Genomic DNA, 19,409 nt, shown 5'->3' on the forward strand with positions numbered 1-19,409 from the left:
GAACCTTTCATTACACGTGTGCCCTCAAATGTCAATCACTACTAACAACAAAAAAAAGGGATTTGTCTAGGAAAATAATAATAGAAAAGCAAGAGGCTGCCTCCTCATCTAAACTAGGAAGAGAAAAGCAGTCTGGGATCTATAAATTAATTCAGTTCTCAGGGAGGGATGGGGATAAAAGGGTAACACAAAGAGGTTCAACTTGTTTTTTGTGCTGTCAGAACAACAACCTACCAAGTGCTTCCTGTATTGTGTGTGATAGCTAGTACTTGTGTTAGTGCTGTCACTGGTAGCACTGGTAGGGGCAATGGGTTGTGCAGGGTGCAGCGGCCTTGTGATGAGGGGCCTGGAACTTTTCTTTTTACAAATTAAGCACTGGTACACTCTTCTTTTTATGTCAAGCTAGGCTCTGCCCTCAACATGCACTAATGAGCATACAGCCTCTGGAAACTCTCAAGTAAAGGGACATCTGGAGGTGAAAAACGCTCAGTATTTCTCCAGTAAAAGATGATTTTAAGAAACTTTGGGGGATATTTACAATAAAATGTCAGAGCACAGTGTTACGCCATAATTAGTAACGCTGTGCTTTGAAATTTTTTAATGCAGGGATGCACCGTATTTACAAAAATATGGCGCTCCACTGTGTTACCCCTAACGCTAAAAAAGCTGCCTAGCGGCAGCTCAGGCACCCTTACAACATTTTGCAAAGGACCCGGTGCTGCAGGGGCGATTGTTTGTGTGCAGGAAGAGACACCTTCCTGCACATAAACAATTTTGAAAGGCGGCTTGCTGTTTCTCTGTGTGCCGCATAATGCAGCGCACATAGAAAGAGCAAAATACGAGGAGAAATTATTCATTTCTCCTCGTATTGCCATTCTTCAACCAGGTTTTACCTGGCCTTATTTTTGATGCTGCCCCATCCTTGTAAATAGGGAGCAGGGTCAGACATCAATGGGTGTTGCGGCGGAACGCCCACTGCAACACCGATTGCCCGCCCCTCTCACGCCAAGTGAAGCTTGAAATAGGCCTTATTTACAAGGAGGCGTTGAGCCACATTGCGTGGCTTAACACCGCTTTGTAAATATGGAGAAGTTGATATCGCCACCAGAACGTTACTAAAAGTGATGTTCCCGTGGCAATAGGGGCTTGAAAATATGCCCTTGCATTGGATTGCTTTCACGTGAGACTTTCTGCAAGATGAAGGAAGAGAAAGTTCCCTTCATGACAAGCATATTACTGCCTTAATATAGAAACCGTATTATCTTTAAAAGTGTATTTTTTCACAAATATGTGATGAGTAATCGGCAGCTGGCATTAGCATTGCCAGGGAGACTGTCCTGCAGAGAAGAGTCTTGGCTGGAAAAGTGTTCTGCAGCCGCAGAAGAGGCTGTTAATGCTGCTAATGATGGCTCATGCGAAAGGCACAGACTTTACAAGGGTCTGGATGAATATTCATGTGCCTCCTGCTGGTGCTCTTTTTCTACAGGAAATAATGATTAAAGTGCCCTTCCAGACAGTACACAAAGCAAAAGTGTGTCTGCAATTTATCATAACTGCTGGCTGCATTGTTTATCACAGCGTGTGATGCAAGGTCTGAAGTTTATAAAACAACAGAAGGCGCCCTATTTATCTGCAACATCCAGCTACAACGTGTGGCATCCATTATACAACAACGGCTTTAAGAGTTTGCCATATAATTGTACGCCGTCTGCCAACACTCCCTCCCACTTTCCCAATATGATATCCGGATTATCCGTCTGTAAGCATAATAATTTGATAATTGTAATAAAAGGAGCTCCAATTTCACAAAACCTTCTGCTGCTATCATGAAAATGTAACATTTTTTTTGTACAGGAAAATTATTTGGCAGTGAACCTGGTTAAATGTAGCTATGGGTGCATGACAGGAAAAATCAATTTTCAATTATGTGTAACTAAATTAAATAAGTGCACGAGAAAATGTTGGCAAAATAGCCTTTGTTGGAGGAGAGATCCACAGACATTTTACAGATATTTTGCTAAAAAAAACACACCCTGGATTTTTTTCTGGCAATAAAATAATATTTAGCTTGAGATGTCATTGTACAAAAATAAATCCAGTTTCACCAGTGCATGACAGTGATACATTATTAATTTCACCCATGTATGGCAGTGTTGTTATCATTTCACACATCTTTAGAATGATTTAGGTGGCCGAAAGCCTGTAGCCCTCATGGTCTAATTTCTTCGTTTACCCCCTGCCTTGTGGCTATGTTTAAACTTGGTCACATGAAAAAGAAGTCCAGTCTTCCATGATGTCCAACACTATTGCTGTCATAAAGCAGAGGTGGCACTGAAGGTGGCACAGAGCTCCATAACCCCTGGGTGACCTAAGAATTGGTCAATTGTGAAATCCATTACTGAAGTTGAAATTACTCCTAAAAAGAAGAAGTATTAACGGATCTTAACTTTGGGCTTTGTCTCCAATGGAAGGTATTTCTTAACAGGAGAGCACAGTGTGTGTTGTTTTTTTAAATGTCACATTGAAGTTATAATTGTTACATCAACTGGATGCTGAGTGTTAATCATAGAACAGCCCCTATTAAGTTCAAGGTGATGCACACAGCCTAGACTGGTAGCCATGAAAGAAAAGCACCAAACGTTACCTGTGCGCTGCAGAATGCAGATGTAAGAAATTGGGTTGCTGGTTGAGGGGGTGAACCCCTGCTCAAGCAGGAACCATAATACTTGTCAGGGGGAAGTCACAGGCAAACCCCAAATTGACATGTGCTCAATCCTCTGGTAACTTGGCACAGAGCAGTCAGGCTCAAGTCAGAGGCAATGTCTAAAGTATTTGTGGAACATTTCAAACAGTAACAAAGTGAAAGCACAGCTGAAAAAGGATCCCCCCACCAGATTGGAAAAATAGAGTAAAATGTAATAAATAATCATATACCAAACGACAGAAATCCTATCAGTAGAACCAGACATTTATCATTTTAAAGATTTAAGTGAAAATTGCCCAAAGCGCCACTCACGGCTATCAATCAATCAATCAATCAATCAATACATTTGTAAAGCGCGCTACTCACCCGTGAGGGTCTCAAGGCGCTGAAGGAAGGGGGGGTGCCTACTATTGCTCGAATAACCAGGTCTTGAGGTGTTTCCTGAAGGTGAGATGGTCCTGGGTCAGTCGTAGGTGTGTGGGGAGGAAGTTCCATGTCTTGGCTGCTAGGTAGGAGAACGATCTTCCTCTGGTGGTGGTTCTGAGAATCCGTGGAACGCTGGCGAGGGCAAGGCTGGTGGAGCGGAGCTCGCGGATGGGAGTGTAGAACGAGAGGCGGCTGTTGAGGTATTCGGGGCCCATGTTGTGGAGCGCTTTGTGTGCGTGGGTGAGCAGCCTGAACGTGATCCTCTTGCTGACGGGGAGCCAGTGCAGGTTTCTTAGGTGGGCGGATATGTGGCTGTGGCGAGGGATGTCGAGGATGAGTCGTGCGGAGGCGTTCTGTATGTGTTGAAGGCGTTTCTGAAGTTTGGCTGTGGTTCCTGCGTACAGAGTGTCTCCGTAGTCCAGTCCGCTGGTGACAAGGGCCTGGGTAACCGTCATTTGGTTTCGGTGGGAATCCACCAGAAGATCTTTCGGAGCATGCGCAGGGTGTTGAAACATGAGGATGAGACTGCGTTGACTTGCTTGGTCATCGTGAGGGAGGAGTCCAGGATCAATCCCAGGTTTCGTGCATGGTCTGTGGGTGTCGATCCGGTGCCCAGCGTTGTGGGCCACCAGGACTCGCCCGAGGCGGATGGGGATTGTCCAAGGATGAGGACCTCCGTCTTGTCCGAGTTGAGCTTCAGACGGCTGTGCTTCATCCATTCTGCAACATCTTTCATTCCGTCCTGGAAGTTAGCTTTGGCGGTGAGAGGGTCTCTGGTGAGGGAGAGTATCAGTTGGGTGTCGTCGGCGTAGGAGATGATGTTGATGTTGTGTTTGCGTGCGATGGTGGCGAGGGGGCTCATGTAGATATTGAAGAGCGTTGGGCTGAGTGAGTAGCCCTGGGGTACACCGCAGGTGATCTTGGTGGCCTCGGAGCGGAAGGGAGGGAGGCAGACACTCTGGGTTCTGTCAGAGAGGAACAATGTGATCCAGTCCAGGGCCTTTCCTTGGATCGTAGTGTTGTAGAGGCGGGTTATTAGGGTGCAGTGGCAGACGGTGTCAAAGGCTGCCGAGAGGTCCAGGAGGATGGGAGCGGCAGTCTCTCCGTTGTCCATCAGGCTCCTGATGTCATCAGTGGATGTGATGAGGGCGGTCTCGGTGCTGTGGTTGGCTCGAAATCCAGACTAGGATGGGTCGAGCGAGTTGTTTTCTTTGAGGAATGCAGTAAGCTGAGTATTGACGGTCTTCTCAATGACTTTAGCCGGAACGGGGAGAAGAGAGATGGGGCGGACGTTTTTGAGGTCTTTGGGGTCCGCCGTTGGTTTCTTCAGCAGGGCGTTGATTTCTGCGTGATTCCAGCTTCCTGGGAAGGTGGCTGACATGAAGGAGCTGTTAATGACATTCCGAAGGTGGGGTGCGATGATGGTGTCGGCTTTGTTGAAGATATGATGAGGGCATGGGTCGGAGGGGGAGCCGGAGTGGATGGTGTTCATGACGCAGGTGGTGTCTTCAGTGCTGATGGGGGTCCATGCGCTGAGGCTGGTGGTGGGGGTCGTTGGTTTGGTGGCTGGAGGCGGAGTCTGGGGTCCGAAGCTGTCATGTATATCTGCGATCTTGCGGTGGAAGAATGTGGCGAGGGAGTTGCAGAGGTCTTGCGACGGTGTGATGTGGTTGCTGGCGCTGGGGTTGGAGAGCTCTTTGACGATGCTGAAAAGTTCCTTGCTGTTGTGGGCGTTGTTGTTCAGACGCTCTTTGAACAATGTCCTTTTGGTGGTGCGGATCAGCTGGGCTATCTGGTCATGCGAGACCGGAAGAAAGTCACAAGTTCCGGCTGATTGTGAAGGAGTGCAGAACCAGGTAAGTCCCGCTGAAAAATTACTTTCTCAGTCCAGTGCAAAGAGTTCCATTTGCGGTGGAGGGGGCCTCGATTAGCAAGGAAGCAGTGCAGGTGGTCATCGATGTAGGGTGAAGAGTAGACCTGGCGTTGCGGACCGTCATCGCCGTAGCGCTAAGATTCTGTCATCATCCCAAGCGGTTGGGACAGTGCTTCACAATGGCTTTCCCTATTAGCAGTCAATGCTAAATGCAAAGGGTTGGGTTGATGAAACTTCATGTTCGTGGGCTGTGAGAGCGACAAGGTTTTGGCACCAACAGGCCCATTCACAGTCTGGAAGAGCCGAAAAACTTAAATTCATCGCCACCGATGTGACACGAAGGGTCCAGCACCTGATGGATACCACTTGGGGGCCAAGAGCTTGCTCCAGCTGGATCTGGGTGCTATTATGTTCATGTGGCTCTGCATAGGAGGTCTGCCTACGATTCCTTGAAGTCACTCTTGGAGTCCTGGGCTCACGTAAAGGTGCAATCCCTCTGACTCAGGCTGGAGGGTATCGGGGAATCTATACAGTAAGGGTGCAATCCAGCAAGGCAGTAGTTCAGCAGGGCAGCAGTCAAGCAGTGTGGCAGTCTTTTTTTTTTTTAAAATTTTTTAAAACCTTTATTATAAAAGAGCACACAGCTATTCAGCCTAACATCCCGGAGGCAAGGCAGCATAGATTCAGGAGGAAAAAAGTGCAAGGTGATTTAAATCAGAACATTACAGGTTGTTTTTTATTTTTTAAGTAAGAAAACTAACCAAGTAAAGAAAGCCAAAAGGCTCATAAGAGTGGCAATGGAGCAGCAGAGATGTCAAGGAGTAGGCGAAAGGCAGAGGAGGACAGGTAGGGAATCGAGAAACAGAACGAATGGTAGGATGGGGAGGGGGGGAAGGGAAAGGCAGGAGAAATACAAACAGTATAGAACAGTTGGTGTCACAGGTTACGGTGATAAGTGTTCATCCAGAGGGACAGGTTCCGGCGGCAGGCATACATCGCCCCTGTACTCATTCCATGCCCCCCACACTTTATTCCATGTCTGAGGCCTTCCCCTGGCGACATAGACCGTCTTTTCTCGGAACATGCACCAATCCATGTTGGCTTTCCATTGTACCACCAGTGGGGCTGCAGCAGCACCCCACTTTTGAGCAATATCACGCTTGGCAACCATGTTGCCCAATGTCACCCAACGAGTCTGCGCAGTGTTGTGATCAGTTGGTTCCCAGACATTAAGGAGGCACCTCCGCGCCTCCGCCGCCAACACAACACCAGTCACCTCTCCCATAATCCGGTGCACTCTCGCCCAGTAGGGGGCAATGACGGGGCATTCCCACAGAATGTGTAGAAAGGTAGCAAGAGCACCACAGCCTCGACGACAAAGGCCATCGGGCGAGAATCCCATACGCAAGAGCCGAGGGCCGGTGACATATACCCGGTGAAGGACCTTGAATTGCACCAGTCGGAGGCGTGAGGAGATAGCGACCTCCTTAGGGGAGGACACTGCACTCTGCCAGTCCTCATCGTCAAGTTCCAGGCCGTCCGCCGTCCATTGGTCTCGCAAGCACAGGAGGAGATCAGTTCAAACATTAATCAACTTCTTATAGGACAGGGAAATAGCACTTTCAGGCATATGGCCATCCAGGATCGTGTCCTCTAAGGGGGAGCTTTCGGGGATCTCTCCCTCCGTCGGCTTGGCAGAGAGCAAGGCGTGTCTCAGCTGGGCGTAGCGGAAAAACTCTGAATCGCCCAAACGGAATTCAGCCTGCAGTTGTGGAAAGGTCTTGACTTCGCCCTTAACAACCATATCGTCTACCCTGGAGATGCCTATGAGATCCCATTTGTCGAAACCCTTGGTGTGCCACAGCCTGCCCAAGATATCAGAGTCGTACAGTGGGGTAAACCTAGTCAGTCTGCCCTGCCAACCCTGCGCTTTAGTGACCGTCCGCCAAACATGAACCACAGCCTTGGTCGGGCCTGCCAGGCGCCGATCAAAGGATCTAGAATACAGGGCACGATAGTAATTGCCACCACGTAAGAGCCACCTGTCCATTGCGTAGCCTGGGCTACCTATAGGGCCATAGAAACCGTGGTTGATAGCAGTGAGCTGAGAGGACCAATAGTACCGACGTACATCCGGTAGGGCTATGCCTCCGTCGTACCACGGTAATGTAAGCTTCTGGATGGCGACGCGAGGACGACCATCCCAGATCAAGGTACGTTGCAAACTCTCAATCTCACGAAAATAGCGGGCCGGAGCCGGGTCCTGAGTGTTCTGTAAGCCAGGCATACAAGAACCTGGGCAAGGACATCATTTTGAATAATGCAGCCCGGCCCAGGAGAGATAGCGGGAGCTTGCGCCAGCTATCCACGTCTCTCCGCAGTCGCTGGAGAGGGGGGAGCAAATTGTGGTCATAACGTGCCTTGGAACTACTGGAAATGTATATTCCCAGATACTTAAAGCCTTGTACGGCCAGCTGGATATTGCAGCCTCTTGGGAGGCGTGGCGTGTCCCCCGTTAGAACGTAAAGGGACGACTTGGCCCAGTTGATAACCAGGCCAGAGTGGCGTCCAAAAAGCCTAAGCACGTCGCATGCCACAATGAGCGACTTGCAGGGGGAGGTGAGGTAGAGGAGAATATCATCTGCGTACAGAGAAACTCTATCCTCAAAACCCGGAGCCCAGGTTATGCCATGTAAATCCGGGTGTATGCATAGCATGGCCGCAAGCGGCTCAAGAGCCAGGGCAAACAGGAGAGGTGACAGGGGGCAACCCTGCCTGGTGCCTCGGTGAAGGGCAAAGGACGCCGACACGCGGCCATTGACTGAGACATTAGCCAGCGGGCAAGCGTAAAGGAGTCGCACCCAACTCACAAAGATCGGTCCAAGTCCAAGCTTCGCCAGCACCGCCCAGAGATAACTCCACTCAAGAGAGTCGAAAGCCATCGTGGCGTCAAGAGAGGCAAGCACCGCCGGTTCCTCGAGGGTGTGAGCCCTGGCCATAACACCATGGAGCCGACGCAGGTTAAGGGCGGTGTTGCGGCGGGGAATGAAACCCGACTGGTCCGGGTGCACCAATTCACCGATGACTCCTACCAATCGAGTAGCGAGTAGCTTGGCTAGGATCTTAGGCTCCACATTGAGGAGAGAGATAGGGCGATAGGATCGGCACACGTCTCTCGGCTTTCCCTCTTTGTGAATAACCACAATGGTGGCGAGCCTCTGATCTGAGGGGAGGAGGCCCTCGCCCAGTGCCTTCAGAAACATAGTCCGCAGGTGCGTGGATACCAAATCCGGTCGAATTTTATATAGCTCAACCGGAATGCCATTGGGGCCAGTCGCCTTACCCGACCTTAGTGAACGGATCGCCGAGGCTATCTCGTCCGCGGATACGTCTCGATCTAAGTCGGCACGGTCCTCTTCAGAAAGACAGGGAAGGTCAATCGTCGAGAGGAACGCAGCCGAGTCAGCCTCGGAGCAGTCTGAGTTGGAAGTATAGACACCCCGGAAATAGTCAGCAAAGGACTCGGCAATAGCACTTGGGTCAGTGACGGCAACCCCGTCGTCTCCCAATATCTCAGGCACCACGCGACTAGCCATCTCGCGCCTGTCCAACCAGGCCAGCAATTTCCCAGCTTTATCCCCAACGTCGTAGATACGACCTTGCTGTTCCTTGGCCAGGGTGAGGGCAGCATTCGTGGCGAGATCATGGTATTCCGTCTGTTTGAGGGAAAGGTCATGTAAAAGAGAGGGGTCGGGCTCGGGTCCCAGTCGGGACTCAAGGCGCAAAACCTCATCTTCAATACATGTAAGGTCGGCATCTCGGACTCGCCTGGCCTCCGCAATAATAGCAAGAGCCTCACCCCTTAAAACAGTCTTGAATGCCTCCCACAAGGTGATAGCCGAGCCAACCGAGCCCACATTCTCCGAGAAGTAGAGGTCAATGGCCTTAGCAAGGAGTGTGCGAGTCTTGAAATTACGGAAATACCAAGGATTAACCGCCACCGGCCGGTCAGACAGGACGATGTTAAAATCAAACGAGACCCACAACGGGGAGTGATCAGAAATACCCCGTGCCAGAAAACGGGCCTCAGACACGGCAGACGCATGTGCAGCCAAGGTAAAGACGTAGTCTATGCGGGAAAGACTACCATGGGCACTCGAAAGGAAGGAGAAATGGCGGAGCGCTGGATGTAGTAGGCGCCAACTGTCCACCAACCCTAAGGAATCAAGGAAGGAAGGCAGCCACAGTTGGGAACTGCGGAGATCTCTCGGCGGTTGGCGGTCTAGGGAGCCAGAGCAGACTGAATTGAAGTCACCCCCCACTATCAATAGACCATTAGGCAAGGACAAAATGGCGCCACTAAGGTCCTGGAAAGTACTGGATTGTAGGCCTGGGGGAAAATAAACCGAAAGTAGCGCAAGGGAACGCCCTTCCCATTTCCCCGCCACTGCAGCATAGCGCCCCCTCTCATCAATCACAGTGACGTCTATCTCGAGGGGAAGGGACACACGCACCAGGATCCCCGCCCCCCGTGAGCCCGAGGAGAACCCAGAATGGGCCACCATCTTGTAGCCTTTACGGTTAAGAGCTTTGCAAGAGTTTCCAATCAAATGCGTCTCTTGTAGAAGCACAACATCGGGCATATGTCTCTTAATCAGTTGAATCACCACCCCTCTCTTAACACGGTCTCCCAACCCATTAACATTCCAACTGATCACTTTTAATTTCCTACCCCCCATCGTCCCACAACCCGACCCACTAAACCCCAGCCAACCCAGTCATCAAGTGAAAAACAGCAGTACACATGTTCCATTGCCTAGAGGAAAGAAGAGAGAAAGAACAAACAAACAAATAAACTCGTATAACTTCACCCCCCACCCTGCACCCCTGCATCAGACTAAAAAGCCCCCCCAACCAGCAGTGTGCCTGTCGCCCCTTAAACTACTCTACAAAAAGTCCCGGAGGAGTAAGGAATCTCCGCGAACACCTCCCGCCACCCTCCATGTAGCGATAGGAAAGTCAACAGGGTCACTTAAGAACAGTACCGACAGTCCCATGAAGTGGGGCACCGAACGCCAATCGTACACAGTAGAGCCAAGTCTCATAGATCCGAGCCACCAGCTGCACCTCCATCTTGTTCATCTCGAGCGTCCCGTCGCGGCGACAGAGTGTCCAACCAGTCACTAACATTCTCAGCGAAGTCGAAAAACAGGGCACGGCCCTCATGTTCGACCCGGAGTTTGGCAGGGAACATCATAGAGTACTTATATCCCATATCTCGCAGTCGCCGTTTTACTCCCGCATAGCTCTGGCGCTGTCGCTGAACAGTCCTGGTAAAGTCTGGGTAGAAGTGTATTTCAGCGTTCTGGTACTTAAGCGGACCATGCCGTCTGGACGCCTGCAGGACCGCGTCTCGGTCACGAAAGTTGAGAAGCCGTGCCACAATGGGTCTAGGCGCCACGCCCGACTTCGGCTGGCCGCCCGGCACCCGATGGGCACGTTCCACAGAGAAAAAGTTACTAAGACCCGACGGTGCCAAATGGGTCTTTATCAGGTCCTCCACAAAGAGGTCCGTCGCCGCTTCTTCCGACCCCTCCGGAACACCGACAATGCGGACGTTTTGCCGCCTGGCACGTCCCTCAAAGTCCTCCAGTCTCCTCGAGAATTGGTCCGCAGTCATCCGCAGGTTCCGGACCTCGGTTTGCAGGTCCGAAACGTCGGCCGTTAGGCTGGAGGTCTTAATGTCCAATGTCTTCACTCGATCATTAGTTTTGCCCAGGTCGGCTCTAATGAGAGTCAGGTCCACATCCATAGTGTCCACCTTGTGGGTCAGGATCTCATTTTGCTGCTGCATGTCAGCCCGAAAACTGGTAATGGCACCCATGATGTCGCTCAGGGTAGGATCAGAACCGTCAGGTGAGCCCGTAGATGGAGGGCTCTTGGCACAGGATCCCGTTGCAGGCGGCGACCTCGGCTGGACATATCGCTCAATTTTACTCTGTTGTGACTGCGATTTTCCGCGGACGCCTTTGTTCGACGTCTTGTCGGGGTCCCCTCTGCCCGCCATGTTGGTTCCGATGAGGACAAAGGGCTACACCAGCCAGTCCCGTGCCCAGCGAGCCAAGAAGAGAATTCGAGCTAGAACTTTAGACCGGGCCGATGAAAAACGCACTGCAGGCACTAGCACTCCGCCAGTAGGGACAGCAGGCAGCCACTACGCATTCCAATCGTGCGAAGTGGCGGAGACCGGAGAGACAATGGCACAGCCCTGGCACGGAGTCCAACTCGACGTAGCTCAGCGTAGGAACCACCGATTCGAACGCGGAAGGCAGCTCCCGCCTCAGCAGACCATCAGCAATAGGAATCCACCCGCGTGGATCAGGATTTCAAACAGGATATTTGAGGAGGATCGGTGGGTCCGCGGAGCTCCGAGCTTACGCGGCCATCTTGGTTGCCCGCGAAGCTCCTCCTCTCCAGTGTGGCAGTCTTATTTTCTGCAGCACAGCAGACCTTCCTGGCAGAATCTCCACAGGTTTAGAAGTCTACTGAAAAATTGGTTGCTAAGGTCCACTATTTATACCATGTACCTCTATTGAAGTGGGAGAAGCTTCTCTATGTTTCCCTTTGATGTACACACATTTCCTGCCTCCCCTGCCTTCACTCCAGACTAAATACACTAACTACAGGGGGTAGGCAGCCCTTTGTGTAGAGGCAGGCCCCACCCTATGCAAGTGCAAGTAGGGATGTGCCCAACTCCGCATTCCCATCCTGCCAGTGATGATCCATCCCAGTGCACCATGTGGTCTCTATTGTGTGTGGCTGTCTAGGAAGACTACACAAAGTCCAACAGTCGGCTACACCCAGTCATGTGATTCAGAGACAGGCTACAGGCACTAATTGGCCAAAACAGGAAAACACCAACTTTCTGAAAAAGTGATATTTTTTAAATTGTGGCCACCAAAAGAGGGGATTTTCAATTACCAAAAATGAACTGTTTGCCTGTTCCCATTTAGACGCTACAGCTTATTAGATGTACTTAGGTAACTCAAATGCTATCCTATTGGAGAGGTAGGCCTTGCAATAGTGAAAAACAAATGTAATAGTTTTTCACTATCAGGACATTTATACTCAAAAGTACATGTTAAATGTTTTAAACACACTACACCCTGCCCTCTGGGCTTCCTAGGGCCTACCCTAGGAGTGACTTATATGTGTTAAAAAGGAAGGTTTGGGCATTGAAAAAGGTTTCTTTTGCCAGGTCGAAATGGCAGTTTAAAAATGCACACACATACATGTTTAAATTGCTACTTAAGTAGGTGGCATAATCAGTGCCACAGGTGCACTAGTAGAATTTAATTTACGAGGCCCTGAGAACCGGAAGTGCCACTTTAATAGGGACTTACAAGTAAATTAAATAGGCCAGTCAGGTATAAACCAATCCAACATGTTTTAGGAGAGAGCACCAGCACTTTAGCTCTGGTTAGCAGTGGCAAAAGGTGTAGAGTCCAAAGGGCAGCAACAATGAAGTTAGAAAAAACAGGTCTAAAGGCAAAATGTTAGGGGAAAAACCACACCACGGATGCAAGGTCAGATGCAAGGTCTAACAAGGCCTAAATCAAATAACTTCTTGTGCAATTACTGGTATCAGCCTTAAGCAGGATTAGAAATGTTTTCCATGCTGACCAAACAACAATTGTCAAAAACTAAATTATGGTAATAGGTTAGACAAAGTGGGTGGCAAACCCAGTGCTGCAGACTCGTTAGTAGCATTTAATATACAGGCCCTGGGCACAGTACATGCATCACCACTTTACCAGGGACTTATAAGTAAAATAAATATACCAACTGGGGATACGTCAATATTACTATGTTGAGTGCATGCAGTTTACCACTGGTCAGCAGTGCACCGAGTCCAAAGGCCAGCAAAACCAAGACCAGCAAAAAATGCGGGAGGAAGGCAAGAAGTTTGGGGGAAGACACAGTAAGGGTGATGGGTCTAACAGCAGTACACTAAGAAAGAGGAAAAATGAGGAGAAATAAAGATATTCCTCCTCGTTGTACCTCTAACGGGATGGCATAGCATTTTGACACATTCACAGATTGACCTGTCTTGGTAAATCTGGGAATACGCCAAACTACATGGCTGGATTCATAGGAACACCCACGCTCCACCCATGTAACACCTTCCCGGTACAGAGAGACTTGCGCTGTCTTGCATTACTCCAGATTTAATACTCCCCTCTTGACAGAAGAATCTCTTCTTTCCCTTCTACCTTTGGTTAAATCAGGTTCACCTCTAGACCCTTGCCCTGCTCACATCCTCAGGCTCATTTTCACAACTTGTGTGCTACCTCCACTCTCCTTTCTCAACTGTTCCTTATTTCAGGGCGTTGTTCCCCCAATCCTAAAAACAGCCATTATTCTTCCCATCCTAAAAAAACCTGGCGCTGACCCCTCTGCTCCTGCCAACTTTCAACCTATTTCCTTACTTCCCTTTTTAGGGAAAGTACTGGAACGGCATATGACCAGAGCCCTTACTTCCTTTGTGGAAGAATACCAGGTTTTAGCCCCCCCGTCAGGCCGGATTCCGGCCTGCTCATTCCACCGAGTCTGTGGCGCTATCCGTGCTTGACAACCTTAGGGAAGGTATGGACACCAACCTTCCCCAGGCCCTGGTCCTCCTCGACCTGTCCGCCGCCTTCGACACGGTGGACCATTCCATCCTGCTCTTCCATGTGGGGGCGGCCGGGGTCGGCGGAGTAGCCCTGGTCTGGCTATCCTCCTTCCTAAGGGACCGCACCCAAGCAGTGCAGCTGGGCGAGTTCTCGGATGAGCCCTGTAAGGTTCCATGTGGGGTTCCCCTGGGTTCCTCCCTTTCCCCACTACTTTTCAATCTCTATATTGCCCCTCTTATTCTTGCCCTTCAACAAATAGAGGTCACCGTATTTAATTATGCGGATGACCTCCAGCTCATATTCAATCTTTCTTCATCCCCTGATTCTATATCTAACTTTCAAACCACTATGATTTTCATCCGGGACTGGATGAGCCACAACCACCTGAAACTGAACCCGGATAAAATGAACTGGTTTTGACAGGTGGTTGTGCCAGTCCCTGGTCCTCTCTCTTTTGGCCCCCTTCCTTAGGTTCCCCCCCTTCCCCCTCTCCTTCCGTCAAAGCGCTCGGTTTCAAGATCAATGATCAACTCACTTTGCACTCCCAGGTGAGTTCGGTGGTGTCCTCTTCTTTCCTTTCCCTCCACACCATCCGTAAGGTATCCCGTTTCTTCTCTTTCCCTGCCCTAAAACTCATTGCACTGGCTATGGTCGTCTCTAAATTAGACTACGGCAACGCCTTATACTGTGGTATGCCCGCCTACAATGTTCGACGGCTTCAACTGGTGCAGAACCAGGCCGCTCGACTAGTCTATAAGTTGGCCAAGTCACATCATGTCACTCCGCTCCTGAAATCCCTGCATTGGCTCCCTATTCGTGAACGCTCCTTGTTCAAGATGGGTTGCATTACCTTTCAGGCTCAGTCAGGATCCGCCCCTGCCTTTATCTCCTCTGAGACAAAGCTCTATACCCCGGCCAGAGAATTACGATCATCTTCCCAACACCTGTTGGCTGTCCCCCGGTTTCGTCGAAAAAAATGGGGAGGCTCCAAATTCTCCACCATCGCCCCCACTTTCTGGAACTCACTTCCGTTTCATCTCAGGTCCCTCACCCAATATCCTCTGTTTCGAAAAGCATTAAAAACTTTTCTTTTCTCACAAGCCTTCCCTCAATGAGTCTCTTCTGTATCCTGGCCCCCCTGCTAATTGAGGCTTAGTGAATCACAGCGCCATGAAACCGTCAGGTGTACGTGCGCTTTAGAAGTGATTTAAGCTAACTAAACTAAAATAAGGAGAGCTCCTGGGAAGAAACAAGATCAAGGTGGGAATTACCTTTCACATGAATGAGGAAGCAGAAATTAGATAAGTATCATGTACTAATAGATATTTCTATTATAAACTTGCTACTATAATTCAGGACTGGGATTCTTTGTGAATACCTCCTTTGTCCTTTCTATACAAATACATGTACCGGGATACATCAGAGTGGAACTCGCTGCACCTCTGGAGAAAACAAACTGGCTGGCCGATGAGCTAAACAAAGACAAAGACGGACACCCGGAAAAAACAGAGCACCAAAGGACGGTGGGAGAGGAATCCCCAGCGCAGTCCCAAACTGAGTTGCCGATGAGAGGAAACAAGAGACTGCAGGTAAGACAGAGAAACAGTAAGGGAGGCTGGCGGGGTCCGTGATGGAACGCAAAGCATGTATCCCTTGTGGACCCATCCCTTTTATCTGCCTCATGCGCCGCCTTCACCAGCTGAGGAGAGTCGGCCGGCCGGGCTCGCATAGGAGGCCGCGGGCGGGAACAGGAGCACTGCAGTGGCCTGCGCTCGATGCGAAGCCTGACAGCTACAGGCAGTTTACAGCCATAGCACAAGCTTCCATAAGGAAATGGAGTATGCGTCCGTACCATGTGCAGTCGCATTGCAATTAGGTGGTCGAGACCGCCGACTGGAGGTCAGTCGTACCTGTATCCGTGATGTTGTCTGGCAAATGCAAATCTGCTCAACATCATAATAAGCCCCTATGTGTCACAGTGGTGGAGAAGTGTGGCTCAATGGTTAGAGCGGCAGACCCTGATGCAAAGGTCTAGCCTGGGACCAGGGTTCAATTCCCCGCCTCTGCGGGTCTTGGGCTCAAAATTCCACAGCCCTGATAATTCTCTCCTCGGTGACTATTCCAATCATAGAGTCCCACTCTGCAACTCTGGGGAATAGCTTGCTTGATCTCCACAACGCCCCCCACAATGCTAAGGATGCCTGGCCTTCACCCTGGGGTTGCCCAGGAGTGGACACCTCACAGGGAAAGCCAGGACGGGTTCCACAACAGTATTCGACCTTAGTTCGGTGACATTATGCGCTATAGACACAGAGTGTGGGGGTGTGGCAGTGGCATAAAGCTACACCTCATTACCATTTTGGGAGGTGAAAAGGATAAGGAAATGTGGGGATTGATTATTATTTTTTTTTTTAATTTTTGAAAACCTTTATTAAGAACAGAGCACACAGCTATTCAGCCTGACATCCCGGAGGCAAGGCAGCATGGGCAACAGGAGAACATTTAGTGCAAAAAGATCAACACATAATCATTGAAGGTTAATTTTATATTTAGATGAAGAACTTAACAAAGGAGCGCCCTAGGGCGCGAAAAGACGGCAATAGAGTCCAGTGTGAGTCAGGGCGTCAGGGACAGGTCGGGGAGGAAAGGCAGGGAAGCGATCATCAAGGAGAGGATGTCAGAATGGGAAGGAGGGGGGGAAAGACAACAGGAGAATGCAGTGCATCAAAGCTCAGTTGGCGTTACAGGTCAGGGTTACACATGTTCATCCAGAGAGATGGGTTCAGGTGGCAAACACACGTCTCCTCTATATGCGTTCCAAGCCCCCCATACTTTATTCCAGGTGCGAGGTCTCCCTCTTGCCACATAGACCGTTTTCTCCCGAAACATACACCAATCCATATTGGCTTTCCATTGTACCACCAGGGGGGCCGTGGACGCACCCCATTTCTGAGCAATATCCCGTTTGGCCACCATGTTCCCCAGGGTCACCCACCTAGTCTGTGCTGTGTTGTGGTCGGAAGGTTCCCACACGTTAAGGAGGCACCTCCGAGCTTCCGCGTGAGCGATCACACCAGTAACTTCACCCATAATACGGTGCACCCTCCTCCAGTAGGAGGCGATTACGGGGCATTCCCAAAGGATGTGGAGGAAAGTGGCAAGGGCTCCGCAGCCTCTGCGGCAGAGTCCGTCAGGCAAGTATCCCATGCGCACCAATCGGGGACCTGTCACATACACCTGGTGCAAGATCTTGAACTGCACTAGGCGGAGGCGAGAGGAGATTGCAACCTCCTTAGGGGAGGAAACTGCGCTCTGCCAGTCCTCGTCATCAAGTTCTAGACCATCCACCACCCACTGGTCCCGCAAGCCAAGGAGAAGATCTGTGCGCACGTTTGTCAGTTTCTTATATGAAAGGGAGATCGCGCTGTCAGGCATGTGCCCATCCAATATCCTATCCTCCAGAGGGGAGCTCTCAGGAATGACGCCGTCCGGCGGTGTGGCCGAGAGCAGCGCATGTCTCAGCTGGGCGTAGCGGAAAAACTCCGCAGTACCCAGCTGGTATTCGGTTTGCAGCTGGGGGAAGGTCTTAATAGTGCCTCTGGAAAGCATGTCCTCAACTCTGCTGATGCCGATGAGGTCCCATTTGTCAAAACCCTTGGTGTGCCACAGTCTACCCAGGATGTCCGAATCAAACAGAGGGGTGAATCTGGTCAGTCTACCCTGCCAACCCTGCGCCTTGGTAACCGCCCGCCAAACGTGAACCGCCGTCCGTGTAGGACCCGACATCCGCCGATCGAAAGACCTCGAATACAGGGCCCGATAGTAGTTGCCGTCACCCAGAAGCCATCTATCCATGGCGTAGCCGGGACTATCTACAGGACCGTAGAACCCATGGTTGAGGGCGGCAAGTTGAGAGGACCAATAGTATCGGCGCACATCCGGAAGAGCGATGCCGCCGTCATACCATGGAAGCGTGAGCTTGTGAATAGCAACACGAGGTCGCCCGTCCCATAGAAGGGTCCGCAGGAGACCTTCAAGCTCACGGAAATAGCGCGCCGGAACCGGATCCTGGGCGTTCCTTAAGGCGTACAAGAACCTGGGCAGGGACATCATCTTAAACAACGCCGTAAGGGCCAAGGAGGGAGAGCGGGAGCTTACGCCAGCTGTCCACATCACGCTGTAGACGCTGGAGAGGAGGGAGCAAATTGTGGTTGTACCGCATCTTGGGATTACCGGAGATGTAAATGCCCAGGTACTTGAAGCCATGACCGGCAATCTGAATATTGCAGCCCCTGGGGAGTCGTGGAGTATCCCCCTTAAGGACGTACAAGGACGACTTGGCCCAGTTTATAATCAGGCCAGAGTAGCGTCCGAAAAGTCTGAGTACGTCACAGGCCACAATGAGGGACTTACAAGGGGAAGTTAAATAAAGCAGGATGTCATCCGCGTACAAGGAAACCCTGTCTTCAAAACCAGGGGCCCAAGTAATACCGTGTAAGTCAGGGTGCGTACGCAGCAGGGCCGCGAGCGGTTCAAGGGCCAAGGCGAACAATAGGGGCGACAGGGGACAACCCTGTCTAGTACCCCGATGTAAGGGGAATGACGTCGACAGGCGGCCATTGGCCGTGACGTTAGCCAGCGGCTCGGCGTATAGCAGCTTCACCCAGCTCACAAAGACCGGCCCAAAACCGAGTTTGGACAGCACTGCCCAGAGGTATGGCCACTCGAGGGAGTCAAAGGCCATCGTGGCGTCAAGGGACGCAAGGATCGCTGGCTCTTCGAGAGTGTGGGCTCTAGCCATAACGCCGTGAAGGCGACGCAGATTGAGGGCGGTATTACGGTGGGGGATGAAGCCCGACTGGTCGGGATGTACGAGGTCGCCAATGATACCAATCAGTCGATTGGCGAGCAGTTTGGCGAGGACCTTGGGTTCCACATTCAGGAGAGAGATAGGACGGTACGATCGGCAGACGTCCCGTGGTTTACCCTCCTTATGGATGACCACGATGGTGGCCAACCTTTGATCCAGGGGGAGACGGCCCTTCTCAAAGGACTCCAAGAACATTTTCCGCAGATGCGGGGACACCGCATCCGGCCGAATTTTATATAGTTCGACCGGAATGCCGTTAGGGCCCGAGGCCTTACCGGTGCGCAATGAACGGATCGCTAAGGCAATCTCGTCAGCGGTGATCTCTCTATCCAAATCCGCGCTTTCTTCCTCAGAAAGGTGGGGAAGTTCTATACCCGAAAGGAAAGCCGACGAGTCCGCCTCAGAAAAGTCCGATTTAGATTCATAGACCCCCCGAAAGTAGCCAGCAAAGGATTCGACAATGGCGCTCGGGTCCGTGAGGACTATACCATCGTCCCCCAAAAGTTCAGGCACCACTCGGCTGGCCATCTCCTTCCCGTCCAACCAAGCCAGCAACTTCCCGGCTTTGTCTCCTACGTCATAGATACGGCCCTGCTGTTCTTTAGCCAGAGTGAGTGCGGCATACGTGGCAAGGTCATGGTATTCCGCTTGCTTCAATGAGAGGGTATGCAAGACCGAGGGGTCTGGCTCGGGTCCCAGTTGGGACTCAAGGCTTAAGACCTCTTCCTCAATACTCAGCAAGTCGGCATCCCTAGTCCGTCGAGCCTCTGTGGGGATTGATTTTGAGCTCTGCACCTTCAGGGGCTGAGGTGGAGTGAATTTTACTGATGCACTTTGACCTCACTTGAGTCTTACTGGATC

This window comes from Lissotriton vulgaris, chromosome 10 (assembly GCF_964263255.1).
Source record: "Lissotriton vulgaris chromosome 10, aLisVul1.2, whole genome shotgun sequence".
Taxonomy (NCBI): Eukaryota; Metazoa; Chordata; class Amphibia; order Caudata; family Salamandridae; genus Lissotriton; species Lissotriton vulgaris.